The following is a 15,645-nucleotide window of genomic DNA, read 5'->3' on the forward strand; positions in this document are numbered from 1 at the left end:
CTGACAAGAAAATGTTATCATCAAATCCCTGAACTGATAAGCAGTTTATTACACCAGTCCATGTGGGTTTGATTAGCAACAAAGAGCGAGAGATGCCCCTGTGTTACTGTTAAACTAGATATCAATGCCAAGGAGGAGAGGGTGTTGCCCGTGACCTAGTTATACGGCTCTGCTCGAAATCCACGGGAAAAGGGATTAAACAAAAAGTAGTTTCATTTACTGGTAATTTTTGAAACTTGTCAAGAAAACCATGAATTTTAAAAATAGGCATGTGGGTTGTTACTTTGGGATTCTGGGGGGGGAAATGTTTGAGTTTGAAAGTCATGTTTGTCTCACCTAGAATATTTCGTGGTGAGTAGAAAGCCAGTAAAATATAAACATGATAAAATCCACAGTAGAAGAAAATTACTGAGAGGAATGAAATCTCTCCTTTTAATAACTTATTGGCAACTCTATGGAACAGCTTCAGTAAACAAAAAATCTGGAGAAAAAAATAGATACTTTTTATACTAGTCTAACCAACACAACATTCAGCATGTGATAAAAACACTATGGCCAGATACTTCAGCAAAGCAAGGAAGATACTTCCAGAGAGAGGGGTAAGTAAAACAACTAGAAAAATTCAAGGCTTACATATTTAAGAAAAACAGTAGATAATAATCTTTTTCTGCCATTTAAAATGTACAAATTATTAATAAAGTATTCAATACACTTCTAGTCATACTTTGGAAAACAACAGATGTTTGTAATGTATTTATTACATTTTCACGTCACTTTTTTTTGCTATGGTATGAATGTTGCCTTTTAAAGTGAAAGCAATATGCTTTTCTATCCCAGGAAGAGTGTTATATAGGGCTACATTAACCTTTTATAACTGAATAAAGGGTAGGCCATTCTTGACTTTTATTACAGAATTTCTTACAGATAACATGAAAATAATAGGAAAAAAACCTCCCCACAATCTCTCCCTCTCTCTAGTTTATAAACAAAAAGCATTTGCACTCACAAAAGAAACAGTTCAGGCTTCTGGGAAGAACGTACTGAGCTCTGTATCATTTATGTAATGATATCATGTAATCATAGAATTACTGAAAAACTATTTTTCATCCAGAATTAATATTTGAACATCTATTTGAAATGAACCAACACACAATCAAGCAACGAGCTGGTCGATATTTCACAGCATTTTTAGCCATCAAAGAGGAGGAGCACTGAACTGACATTATATTCTATTTTACTGGGGTTTTTTCCTAACAACCAAAACCTGATTGTCTTTGGTTGCTAAAAGTAATACACCTTCTTTTAGAAACCTCTTATTAGAGAAACCAATTAAATATGTATTTTTAGATGCCATTCTAAAAAGGTTTCTATACCTAACTGTCATGACTCAGCTTGTACACAGAGCTGTGGTAAAGTCGGGTGTCACTGGAATTCATCCACCTTCCTTGGCTGTCCAGGAATCAGCCCATGAATCACAGTTTGAGGAATGCCCCTTAAACAGGGACACATTCCTAGCAGGCCTGGCTTGCAAAATGAGTGGTGCGCCATGAAGCTGAACGGAAGTTGGCTTTTTACATACAGCCATGTAGGTCTGTTGGAACTGAAAGCTCCAGCATTGCACTCAACAAGGGGGAAACAACAGTCTGCATTCACAAACAAAACTGAACATGCAAAATTTGACAAACCTCTCCTGCATTTGCATGGTTCAATCTGTGAAACTTCTGCTGTGGCTGCATAATCCAGGTTATATCATGCTTCAGAGAGGACTTTCTCATTTCTTTTTCCAGTGATACTTTGGTTCAGATACTTGTGGCTTTGTCTCACAGTTTTTCACTGTACAGATGACAACACTCTCCCCTTTGACTGTCCAGTGAGTTGGCGTTCTCATAATTAAAATTAAACAGATCATGTTTATCCTTTTTGCTTGTTACAACTAATTAGTAGGCAAAGGTTGCGATTCAGGCACCAAGAGTTCAGCAACTTGTTTGCAAATCATTCTCGATCTAATGAATCTCTTAATATTAAAGTTGGGAACAGCAGATCCACAGCTTTCAAACTAAACAGGGTTTGCAAGCAGTTCACACGCCAAAACTGACTAGAAGCAGGGATGCTCTGGCAGTAGGAACTGCCAAATAATCTGAGTCTCTGATAAGGAAGAAAAGAGCATCTGCTGAAGTCAGTGACGGTGGACTGCCCAGGACATGGCTGAGGATGAAAATCTTCCCTATCCTACCACCAAGCTAAGAATACCTTGGGGGCCTATCCTACCACCAAGCTAAGAATACCTCTGGTGATCTAGTCTCACCTCCTGCCTGTGAACTAATCCAATAAACCTCCTGACTGTTTGAGATACATAGTACATCAGCTTCTGGTTATGTGCAGTTGTGGGTCTGTGACTAGCATGATCAGCTTCCTTTGGGACATCAGGTCACGTGAAACAGCTTGGAAGCTTCAGGTGACCTGTAGTCCTAAGAACCTCACCACTGAATTTCCAACTCTGTCTTTGACAAGTACCCACAATGGTACTGATGGCAGGTTAGGACCATGCTAAGCACGTACAGTAGTTCTCTCTGATGTTCTCCCATACACAAACTAAAGTAGGCTAAAATACATTTGAAAAAACATATTCACAGATTGTAGTAATCTAGTTTCTTTCACAGGCAAGTTTAAATAGCATTTAAGGTGATTTTCAGGTTACTTAAACTTCCTGAAAGGTCTCATTTTATTCATTTGGAGTCCTTTCCAACCTTCCCAGCTGTGAGTTTCACAGATTATATCACAAAGTTCCCTCTTCCACCTCTTTTTTCACTCTCCTCTCATTCTACTTTCAGAAAGACTGAATTTAAGTCATAATATAGTATGAATAATTGAATTTCCTTCACTGCTACCACCACTTCCATCTCTGAAGTTTTTCTCGGAAGCCTTTATACAATCTGTATCTACAGACTATGTTTCAGAAAGCCCTTGCCTCAATTAAAAGCCTGATGACATCAGGAATGGCTTTTGATAAATTCATGATAGTTCAGAGACCTGGGCTAAGGTCATAGCTGTGGTATTACCAGTTTCAAACTGCCACATCACTTCCAAGAGATGCGGGAAAACAGTGGCATCAGTTTACGAGCTCTTCTGTTGGTAATATCAACAATGACACTTCAGAGGCTGTTTGTGCTGAAAACAATTGAATCATCACCTGATTCACTTCCAGAAACCTGACTAAATTAAATGAATTATGGATGTACTTATACCAAAGTACAAAGCACTTTTAGCAAATTCTTACAGGTGTTCTCTCTGAAGACGTTTCAACTCAAGTATCATGTTCCAGTTTCACTTACAATACATAAACTTTCAAAATTAATTTCTTTTACAAATTCTTCTTTACAAAGCCAGTAGTGTCAAATGGGTAGCAAATAGAGCAAGACATGGGAGCATAAGGACCATGCCACATCTTGACCATGGACATGATGTGGACTCCTAGCCCAAGTTTAACTGTATTTAGCTGTAAAAAGAGTTGCCTCAAATACATCTCATGCCTAACTAGCTTTCTTCTGTGCAAAATGAAGAGGTTCTTCAGATTCTTTGTTTAATTCAGTGCCAATAAATTCATTTCCCTGGAAAGGGAGAATACTTTCTGTTGTATATCAGACTTCTGGGAGAATCCCAGAAAACCACAGGTGAAAGGTATCTGTGTAAGAATTTGGCTTGCAAAAACTCCTGTCCAGTAACCCCTCTTTCCATTACTCATCCTTGCTGCGATGTCTGTGTGCACTCAGAAACTAGGAAATGTGAAACAAATACTTCACAGCAGAATGGGACCACCCTGAGCTTACAAGAAAAGTCTTATTCCTCTCTTGTGGAGATCAGCAGAGAGATTTCTCTTTGGACCTCCATCATCCATCCACTGCTATGCATCATTATCTATTTAAGATAAAATTTCCTGTCAGCTTTAGATACTCTAAATCAGGACTGGGTGAGGTATCATCCCTTTTCCCTTTATCCTCCTCCCTACATGTTCTCATCATCTCTTTTTTGCCTGCTTAGTACTTATGGTTCACATGAAACGATTCAGACAGCTGTTCTCACTAAGTAACAAACAGCAAAAAAAAAACCCAAACAAAACCCAAAAGCCCCCACAACTTTCTGATTTGAGTGAGCAAACACTGACAGAAGCTTCCATGCCAGATATGTGTCCAGAGAGCTGCTGGAAAGTCAGAAAACTTCAGTTTGGACTTCAATTAGCATATACTGCTGTAGGATTGCACCCTTAAGGACATCAGAGCTCATGCAGGGCTAATACTGCAGAGAATGCATGGCTAAGTTTACCTTGGTACAGGTGGCTATTAGGTTTGTAGACCTCATTTTTCTCCAGTGCTACTTCTCCTCTCAAAGACAATTTTGGGGTCCTTAAAAAGTGGAATTTTTGCCAGCAGAGAACACTTAGATCTCAGCTCCTGCATAATCATGTATAGGTGCATATAATCCTGTATAGGTGCATTACTTTTGCTGCAGAAAGCTCGCACCACCAATTGCCTTTTGAATGTGTCATAAATGTTCCTCCCACTTCAATATTTAGCAGTTAGAAATAGAAACTGGAAAATAAAGGGAAAGAATGAGTTGTTCTGTTCTTTCATGTTTGTAGAGATTGAGTCCAAAAAAAAAAACCCAGTCTCATGACTTTCACTCTTTTAGAGTTCCATTAGAAATTGATTCTGTAATCATTAGGGTCCATTTTCTAACATAATGCCATTTTTAAAACTATAAAATTCAGAAAGCACGCAAAGCAAGAATGAATTTGGTTCAGCCAGGTATTGACCCTTACTATAAACCCTTCAAAGACATCTGAGAGTCACCTCCCAGAACAGTGCTCTGGGGAAATGACAAGTGCAGTGACAGGTTGCCTTTACTTAAGGCTTTGTTTTCAAAAATAAATCTGATTCCATCTCCTTGCATCTCTCATAAACACCCCCAGGGCAGACAGAGATGAAAAGCAGAAATTGCATTTTCTAGTCATTCCAGAGATGCGTTAATACTGTCATAGAGGAAAATGGATTGCAAGTCCGAGCTGTAGTTTTAGTGTCCTCTCTTTCATCTGTCATGCTGGAATGTGAATTTTGATTCTAACTCATGCCTGGATGAGGAATATTGTCCATGCTGCAACCTAACTCTGAGTTACAACTGTGCTCAGGCAGCATGTTGCTTCACTGCACTAACAAACCCATAAACATTGCCCTTACAAGCTGAACGGGCAAAAGGGAGATTTTTCTTTTTTTTTTTAGCAGGATAGTTCAAGGATTCTTCTTCATAAAGTAAACTTAGAGATCATTTCTGTGCCCTATCTAAAGATGTATCCATATCACCTTCAGGAACTGCTGAACCTCAGGGCACTCACTCTGGAAAAAGTGCGCCATCCCATTGCTATGACCTACCAGAGTCCCACTGATGCCAGTGAGCTGTTTTGTAGCCTTTGCATTAGTAGCACTGCTCATTTCAAAGGCACTGTGCAGCATTGTCTTATACAAAGCTCCAGTTTGGTTTCATTGGGGATCAGTAACCTCTGAACTTACCAAAATTTTTTTTTAAAGTTGGTCAAGTCCAGCTTTAAGTAGCTGATGATTGTCAAACATGACAGCAATCTAACAAAAAATGACAATTAAGGGCATAAAAAGTATCGCAGGAAGTACCAAGGCCCCGAGTGCACTAATAGGGTTTAACATCCCTGTCCAGCCTCATCGAGACCTCCACACACACACACATGAGTCCAGGAGCTCTGTTTAAGACCACAATTGAAATTTCAGTCCCTACCTGAGATGTGCTGGAGGAGTGCTGTTCTCCATTTCAGCCACATCTATGCCTGGCCATGAAAACCCCTCGATCCAGGTCTCAATTTGCAGACTGATTTCCTGGCTTGTCCTTGGCCCTGCCTTCTCAACTTTGGACCTGCAGTATGATCAATGGATCTGATCCTGATCTTACAGTCTGACTTCCTGGCACAGCCTCAGACCTGCCTTGTCATCCAGACACTGCCTTATCTGCACACCTGGTTGGATCTGGACACCATCCTGGCATCTGTCCTGATTGTCTTGTGGGACTGGTCCTACCCTGCAGTGGGATCCCCCTTGGTTCTCACTTGCCTTCCCTAAGAGAGTAGCCCTGCCCTTGCTGCTGTCTGACAAGAAAGTAATGAGGTGGGACCATTTCAGGAACACTTTCCCTACTCCTTTGCCCCGACCACATGCCACTCAGTACATATCAGAAATGGCCAGTTGTGCCTATTCCTTTTTGCCCAGCTGAAATATAAATTACAGAAAAGATGAAATAACTCTAATTTCACCAAAACACATAATGACTTCTATAAAAAGATCCAGCCAAATGTGGATCTGCTCTTTGCCACAACCTGTTCTGGCCCGGAAATGCCCTTTTGTTCCCACAATACACCTTGTAACCCAGAAATAAATTTCTTCTACATGGATCCAGGTCAGTTGACACAAGTGAGGAAAATCGAAGCATGTGTTGTTTCTAAAAGCCTTACAGTGCCCATATGTTGCATTGTTCTGGTTGGATTTGAAGAGATACTTGCTGAAATCAAAGTGCTGCTAAGAAAAAGTGTCCAGGTGAGGCTGGACACCAAGCACCACTGCACAGAGAAACTCCCACTGAGTCAGGAAGGCACTCAAAACGAGACACTTAAAAAAGAAATTAGGTGACTGACAAAAGCCAGTTGCAGAAATCAGGTTAAGAAGCAGCAGGGAAAAAAAAAAGAATAAGAAATTGCCCAGGGTATGAAAATTGGTTGATATAAAGAGAAGTTATCTTGGGAGCTCTTTGACACTGCAAGTGTCATCATTTTTTTTTACTGTTGGTTTAGATTGCTTCACATAGAATGGTCCAATGTGGCATCTCCATGGAAATGTGTCAAAGCAGTGGCTGCAATTGTTCAAGAATGAATCAGGATGTTCCTCTGGACTCAAACCACAGAAGCCTGAGGTTCTCTGAGTCTAGTTGTTTTTCTCTTCAACCAATATCTTCAATTCACAGGGTTTTATGTATATATAAGTATACTAACAGCTAATAAACATACATAAAGAAATGCTCTCTTATAATTCTTCTTCCTTTTTTAGGCAATCCATTAAAGCAGATTCTTGCAAGTTATCATTTATAGCTTGTTGGGTTTCCTGCCTCCCCACTTAAAAATTTAGAAAATGAACAGCTGAACTGTTGATGAATCATTTTCATGAGATCAAATGCTCTAATAGTCATGCAGAAAAAAATAATACACAGATATTAAAAGCTTACCCATTGGGCTTACAAGTTTGAGTTGGAGGTAAAAACAAGACTTCACTTTATGAAGATTTGAAAATATCATGAGCTGCTTTTGGAAATTTTGGGACAGATTGTATGTCAACAACTACTTTGATATGTCTGCTTTATAACAGTCCATGTAAATGAGATACAGAAAACAGACTATCTTGGGATCAAGCTTTTATTGATTTCCCTGAGGTGGCCTGGAGCAGCAATGGGAATCTTCGTGTCCTGCTGCTGATGTCATCTGCACCAAATTTGACATTTACAGATAGTACAGGGCAACGCCAAGAAAAAAAGCCTGCAACATCCATCCTACTCTTTTCAGTACCCCCTCAAAGCAACGTGGCAAAATACTCCTCACATAGGGCACATTACCCATAGAAATGATGCAGAAATCTGAGCTGTAAGGTGAAAGTGTCATCAGAGCAGGGGCTGGGACTGCTCAAGGGGCAGTGCAAAGTTGAGAAAGAAAGAGACTAAGAACTTTCTCCTGCTTTTTTGTTGGAGTTTTTTTGGTCTTACTTAATCACCACATGTTCTTTCAAGGTACATGTCAGGTAATTACCTGAGCAATAATAAAAGAATCACTTGAGAGATGAGAAAAATATAATTACATTCATTTTTCAGGACAGTCTCTATGACAACGAGAATGAATGCCATTGATCAGCAGTTAGTATCCAAGGCCGCATTTGACGCGGATGAGTTGTTCTCACATGAAATGTACACTGAACATTAAATATTCAGAAACTAAAATGGAGATACAAGAGATGACTAATAGCAAATAAACTGTATCACCCCCTGACCTAACTTACATAATATGCTGTTACTGGAGGAGTAGAAGACCACAAATACCTGTAGAAATTCCCAAGCTGAGTGCGCTGTTTAGAAAAATCAGATGAGTAATGTTGCTTTCTGATGTAAACGCTCAGTTCAGAATAATCATAGAAAGGGTGGTTGGGTACTGACAAGTCTCTTCTGTCCCTAACTTGTTGTCAACACAACCAGAAGAACACAGGTCCCAGCCTGTGTCCTCCAGAAGAACCTGCACTTTCTTCAGTATATGTGTTCTCTGAAAGCTGTGATATTCATGCAGTCCATGTATGCACAAGCCCAATATAAACTGCATTCACAGTAAAAAAGTTTACACAGGCTAGAAAAAGATGTAATGTCAAAAGTAGACCTAGTGCTGCTTTTTTAATCCCCATTTCTCCCCTTTTTTTACAAAGCTTGAAAAGGGACTGAAACACTGTGGCTTTCTTGCCATTATTTGTTGGCATCATTCCCTCTGGTTACAGAGGATTAGTTTTTCCATTAGTACTCCTCCTATCAGTGAAGAATTCATAAAATGATTACCCTTTATTCCTTACATCCCTCTGTGGTTTATCATTTATTTCCACTTGCTGTAGGCTTATTTCTCAAATTTCAATCCATTAAAGAGATCGTGACTTAGCCATGTTGATAGCTATGCCTCCTATCTTTTCTCTGCCTGAAAATTTGTGCCTGTGCCCTTTGTGGCCATCCAGGCACAGAATTAAAAATGAAAGCAAAATTAAGATTTGTACTTTACAGGTCAAATAACACTTAGATAAACCCCACCTGTCTAGAATTTATTGCTGATACCACAACTCAACTGACTGATCAAATCTTGGTCACATTATTTCCCCTCTAAAAAACACTGAGGAAGGCCACTAGCAGCCACTAATCTACCAAGAAATATTCTGTGCAGGCTTTCCATCCCATCAAAGCCCAGTCCATTCATCACCAACATTCTTTCCACCACTGTCATTGGCCTCTCTTGAGCAGAGAGGAGCCACATTTGCACTATAAAAGCTGATGGCTGGTATGAACACATCGTCTCCTCTCCACCTTCAGACTGTCTGTGGCATTTGGACTTGGGTGTAAATCATCTGCTGGTAGACAGACCACCCAGAGAAAGTCAGGAGACTTCAGTTCTTACCAAGAGACAGCTACTCACAGAACCTGCAGTTCCACACAGATGCATGACCTGACTTGGGCTGCATCTTTAGCACTGCATCCCAGTTTAACACCCTGGGGCTTCCCCTGTGAGAACTTCTCATCACAAGCAATAAAACTTGTGGTACAGCTTGGGAATACATGGTGCTCCTTGCCCCAGCTTCAGTCCATACACAATTTATGATTTCTCTGTATATCCTGGTGATGAGAACTGTGCAAAGTACTTGCCTTAAATTCACATGAAGCCTGGGAAGACACTAGGAAAGTATTACAAAAAGTACTGGAAGACTGTCCTTCTGCTCTCTATACACCCAGTTCACATGTCTAGAAGTGAAGTTTTCTGGCAAGATATCAGGACAGTTGTCAAAGAAAGATAATTTTGAGGTTCTGCTGGTAAACTTGTCAGAAACCAAACTTCAGATTTGCAAGGGAATGCTTTTGCCTTCTACCCATCATGGAAGTGACACAATGCAACTATAATTCAGATGTCTCTGAATTATCTGATTAAGAGCAACAAGGGTACAGCTTAAATAGCAAATACCAATTTTCCTTGCCAAAACGAGGCATTTACAAAGAACTAATTCATTTTGGAGAAATTACTGCTTATGCCCATGGTCCCCATAAGCAGAAAAGCATCTGAATTCATTAGCTGAGTAGTAATTGTTGTACAGCTTAGCACAGCTCTAGGCACAGGCAAAGAGGTGAGTGATTCTCAGTCCATTCCCAATAGCAATCCACTCTGACAAAGTTCCAGCAAATACTGGGAAAAGTTGATTACAAGATCTGAAATCTCTCACTTTCTTTTTCACAGGCAGTCTTCCTCGGGATAAAGAGAAAACTAAGACCTTAAGATCTTTGTAATGAGCATGACTTTATATAAGTGACCTGAGAACAGTTTTACAGGGATCATGCAGAACTTGGAGATTCAGAACTAAAAAGGTCCCATTTTAATGGATAGATACAGTCAAGAGACTTAAGTATGCCAATACCTTTCTCTGGAAGATCAATGTCACACTTGAGTCTTAAAGACCTGACAAGTATAATTCCAGGTCCTTTGAAATATTGTGTTAGCTCAAGTAAAGGCACTCTACTGAACCCTTTCTTAGAAAAACATAACTCCCCATTGCCTCTGCACATCAACCCAGAATGAAGAACTTTTTGTAGGGCACCACACAGCTACCCTTCCAGGTATGTCCTCATAGTGCTCGCTTAGTGTCAACTGTGACAAAGAGTGCAACTATAAAATCTTCTCAAGTGCCATACAGCCTCAGAGAAAAAGCTTCTGGAGACTTTAGTGAAGCTCTGCAAACACAATTTAACTTTTAATAAGCACTTCTATCTCCTACCTCACACAGGAGAGAAAGTTAGTGAATAGAGTTTTAACTTTGTAAACTTAAGAAGGACAATATAAAAGTGAGAAAAAGGAATTCCAGTCTTTCACAAGGCAGGGCAGGATAAATTGAAGTAAGAAACCTCCCACCTGAGAATTGCAAAACAATATGGATGAATAAATAGGTTGAAGTATGCATACATAAGGATATAAAATAAGTTATTTGCATCTGATGAGTTTAGGAAGTATCTGTAAGAAAGGATGGACAGGCAGATTCCCTCAGGCTGCTTCCAACTCAGCTAGTCAATCTACACCATATGCATATTACCTAAATTGCTCCTGGCACATCTGCATCAGTCTCCATTAGAGATTCAGGCATTATCTCTGAGCAGGCTTGTAAGCCAATACAGCACACAGTGAAATACTAGCTTAGGTCTCAGAAGCAATACAGATGTCTTATTTAACCTATACTCATTTATTTAGTCGTCTCTGCCTTCCTGAAGCAGCATCCTCCCTTAATATTTTTTCAAATTTTAATATATTTAATATGTTTATCCCCAAAACAAAACAAGAAGTCCACAAGAAACACCTGTAGATAACAAATTAAAATATTTTACAGGTCGATGAAGAAATATAGCTCCGTTAAGGCAATGGGAGCATCCCTGAACTTTTACGGCAAAATTGGAACTTTTACTAAGGTTTTGTAAACACAGAGCTGTTGTATATTCTTAACAAGTTTGAAGCAAATTATTTTATAAGACTACTCAGGATTTCAGTTATTTGACTAGTTATTTGCTCTGGTCCATTTCTAGATGAATAGTGGAATGTATGGTGATGTATTTACACTAAGATAACTTGTAAACAACTATGCATATTATTTAAGTAGACAGTCAATGTCTGCATTTAATTAATAAACATTTGAAATGATACTAAAAGCAAAAAACCAAAACGGATGGAAGCCATGCCGCTGAAAACAGGAAAGAGCAGCAAAACTAAGCTCCCCAAAGCAATCTAATGCACTGTACTGAACATCTATGCCTGTTCTAAGATGAGTAATGTGGCAAATGCTACCTGCAAACTGAAAATTATTATCAAATCCCACCCATGTTTGCACCACGAAGCCTGAAAGGGAAAACAGAGTTTTGACTGAGTATTTCTGTCAGGCTAAAACACGAGAATCTCTCACAAATCATAGGCCCAGAAAGAAATGTTCCACTTAAGATGAGACACAGGACCCTTCACATCTGCTAATTCCCTGCAATTTAAATAGCACAGTATGATTTATTCCCCCTGAAGATTATGTTTAATGCTATTATTAACTAGAAAAATTAATACTTTTAAAATGCAAGCATGCAACAGTCTCACAAGGGTTTGCCACACCTTCACTTCAGTGTTGAGGAATGGGACAAGTTCCACTATCACTGTTTGTTTCTGGGTGCAGCACTGCCTTTTCAGTTACACTGAATGGGAAATTCCTGATAGCGAGGTGATGCCCTTTGTTTTGCTTTTGCTCACTATTTTGCTCTTGAGGCGAAAGGTACTGTAACCTCTTACAGCCACTTAGCATCATGCACACAGGTAATGCGAGGCAACAGCAGTCAGTCATGTCTCTAACTACAATGTGGCTATGCTCTGTCTTGACTTTCTGAAAAGCTGGGACAGGCAACGGAGATGTACAAAACTGCACTGCAAAAATCTAAGGGGAAACCTAGAACCCACAAAATGGAACAAAACATCCAGGAGCTAAAAGAAATTATGTTTTTTAAAAATCACATTTTCACAGCTGTGATTTTTCACCATTAAAAATACCACGCAGGGTGATGTTTCTGATACGTATTCTTCCTTCAACAGAGAAATCTGGCATGTTTTTTGATCCTCTCAGATTTTTTGTTACTTTCAGATACTCATACTCCACACTGCAAGCAGTTCCTTTTTTTTTTCCAAAGGAGCAGGCTTTGACCAGAAGTCAACTAAATTCTCAGACATTTTCAGTTGCAGTGTGAGACACACAGTACTGACCCAATTACTTTGTGCATCTAGTCTTGTTTCCTTGTTGTTGTTTGTTTGGATTTTTTTCCAGTTCCTACCTAGAGACTGCTGACTGGTTGACTTTGTAGAGTTTCCTTCTCTCGCCGTTTCCAGAGAAAGTTCTCATGCTGCCTTTCTCTTATCCTCTCTTGTCACTGGAATATGATTTGATTTCCAGATGCCTCTCTCTCCCTTCTTCTACTCTACATTCAAATGTGATCAGAATAAAAACAGCCTATTTGTTGACTCCAATTACAACACAAAAACAGTATGGGACAGACTGAAAGAGGACATGCCTGTCCTGACCCAGAAGTACCATCTGTCAGGCAAAAGTATACAATAAAGTATTTGTAGCAGTCGGTTCCACTTTCCCCTTTCCCAGTTTTAAAAACACAGATGCCACAAATACCTCTGCTCAGGTGTTTGCCATGGAGTTCTGTTAAATCACAGAGCTGCATTCAAATTCATTTCTGCTTCACTCTGGCATTTCTTGTTTGCAGACCAAATAATTTATGCGTGCAAGAAGCAAGACCTTTTGGTCTACACGAGCGGGTGTCACATTCAGAGGAGGGACAAAGATGTACATGCTTCATAAAAAAGCGGCACAGAACTTGCTACCACTGCACAGAAGCAGAATTCTAAACTTAATTCCATTAGAAGTAGGGAGCACTAGCCATGTACTGGCATGGGCTGGCCCCAGACCCAGGCGCTTACCTCAGACCACTGTTTGGCTCTTCATCGGAGGAGAAGGTGCCATTGCAGATGTTGCCAAAGGAGTGGCTGGGCTTCAATTTGGCTTCCTCGCAGTCTGACACAGGCTCTCGTTTCTTCCTCTTGCCGAAGAGCTTCTTGAAAGGCTGGAATTTGCCTGCTCTTTTCTTGTCTGTGGATTACAGAACAAACAGGCGCAGGGCTGAGGGACGCGGCTCACCAGCACGCACTGCAGCAGCAGGTTCAAAGGAAGAATGAGGTCAAAGAGCAAGTCACCAGCCCGAAGCAGCCTGGCACTTGTAAGGTAAGTGCAGGGCTGTGACTCGTGTTGACAAAACAAACATTAGAGCATTAAAACACTTGCTCTTGGGTTTAAGGATCTGCTTGGAGGTGTCAAAGCAGTCAAGTATTTGGATGGCGAGTAAGGATAATTTTGCAGAGTCAGAATATAATACTGAGGCTCATTTTTAGGATTTATGCCACACTTTTGACTTTTTCACCAAAAGGCAACTGCTACTTTAGTCACCTCACTTTGGTAGGTGCTGGATCCTCTGTCTTAACTTAAAAGAAACTGCAAATAATCAGCTGTATTTTACTTACATAGCCTCATAACTAGACAAGTCAATTGAAAAATGAACAAAGAGAACAGGATAAAGCCCTGTTGGTTTGCTGATAGGTTACTTTAATAATCATCCAGCTTTATATTGGCAGATTCAATACATTTTTCTGACTTTCCCCCTGCCCCCCAAGTAACTGAGGGCAGAATTTGACCAGGCATTTCTTCCTTGAGACACTAAAACTTTAAAAGCTCCACCAAAAAAAAGCACAGCAAAATGACAAAACAGACATGAAGACAGGAACAAAAAAAAAAAATCAAAAAGTTAACCAGAAAAAACCCAACTTTTTTTTTTCCACCAAAGTCTGAATAAAATAAAGGCAGCTTCAAACCACTTTCCCCAAGTCTATTAAAAAGAAATACCAAGAGTTCCTTGTTAACCATTGCTAAGAAAAGGGCTAGGATGCACTGAGTATTTCTGAAACATCATTAACTGTCAAAGAGCTTAATTTATTTTCTGCCTCTACTTAATTTTGCATTGAATCTACTTAAAATAAACTAGCTTGGTTTTTTGGTGGGTTTTTTTTTTCAAAAAAACACCAACTTCTAGCATCCTATCATAGTCCAGTTTGAGAAGCATTGTCTTATACTGTTGACAGATACCTGCATAAGCTATTTAAATCCCTCTATGTGCCTTTCTCCCAGGCTACGTGCATACACACTGTGTGAGCATGCTCTACTCTTCCTGTAAGTTGTTGCTCAGCAGAAAGCAGCAGTTTGGTTGCAAAGTATACGGAAAGCGCCAAAGAAACGTTTGACCAGGAAACGTGAAAAATGTTCTCTAGTGCAATAGTACTCTTCAATACCTCATCGGATTTTCTACTCCACTCTGCTATACCTGCATATGGCAAAGCCCCCATCTGGGTAATGCCCCTTTGAATTTGATGGAGGCACAGCTTGAGGGCATTTACAGGGAGAAAATGGGCCCACCTGTGTAGTCATCTGGCCACCTCCAGTGACAAGTGGTTTCCAAACTAGCACGATGGTGCCAGTGAGCCTGAGTTGAACCCAGGGGTGGGATCAAACTTCTGCAAAGAGCAATTCTTTGTGAATCTACCCATACTTGATTACAGATTAAACAGGAAACCTAGATTGAAATCATAAAGTGAAAGTCGCAACAGATAGTAATTCTGCATTTCCTTTACAGACCCCTGAGCTTACACAGGTACTCTTCTAATTGGGTAGCCAAGATACACAGCATTTGTGCAACTTCATTACCACAACAAGGCATCCCAGAAACAGCATAAAGATAAAAAGCTGAATTACAAGCCTCAAATTCAGACCCAGCACTGTAATTATTTTTATCCAGCATTGCTGACCCACAATGAGAAGGTGAGAAAACCAACAACCACTGAAGCAGCAGTTTTACTAGCACAGAGAAAAAGATGTACAAGAAGTTTACTCTTCCTTTACCCCAGCTCTGCTTTCCTCACATCTCCAGACAGACCAATTGCTTGCTGCTCAATTCTGACTTTAGAGAAACACATGCTTATATGAATCCACTAACAGGCAAGCAGACAAGCAGAAAGAAATTATTGCTCTAGGCCACAGCTGCCCGAACCCTTCACGCACTTCAGAGACTGCCTGCAAAAAGCTCATAAATCAAATGGTAGAGCATACAGGAGAGAAAGCATCAGTACCAGACACAAGACTGGCTGAAAGAGCTGTTTTTCCATAGTTCCCACCT

This window comes from Colius striatus, chromosome 3, assembly GCF_028858725.1.
Source record: "Colius striatus isolate bColStr4 chromosome 3, bColStr4.1.hap1, whole genome shotgun sequence".
NCBI classification, from domain to species: Eukaryota; Metazoa; Chordata; class Aves; order Coliiformes; family Coliidae; genus Colius; species Colius striatus.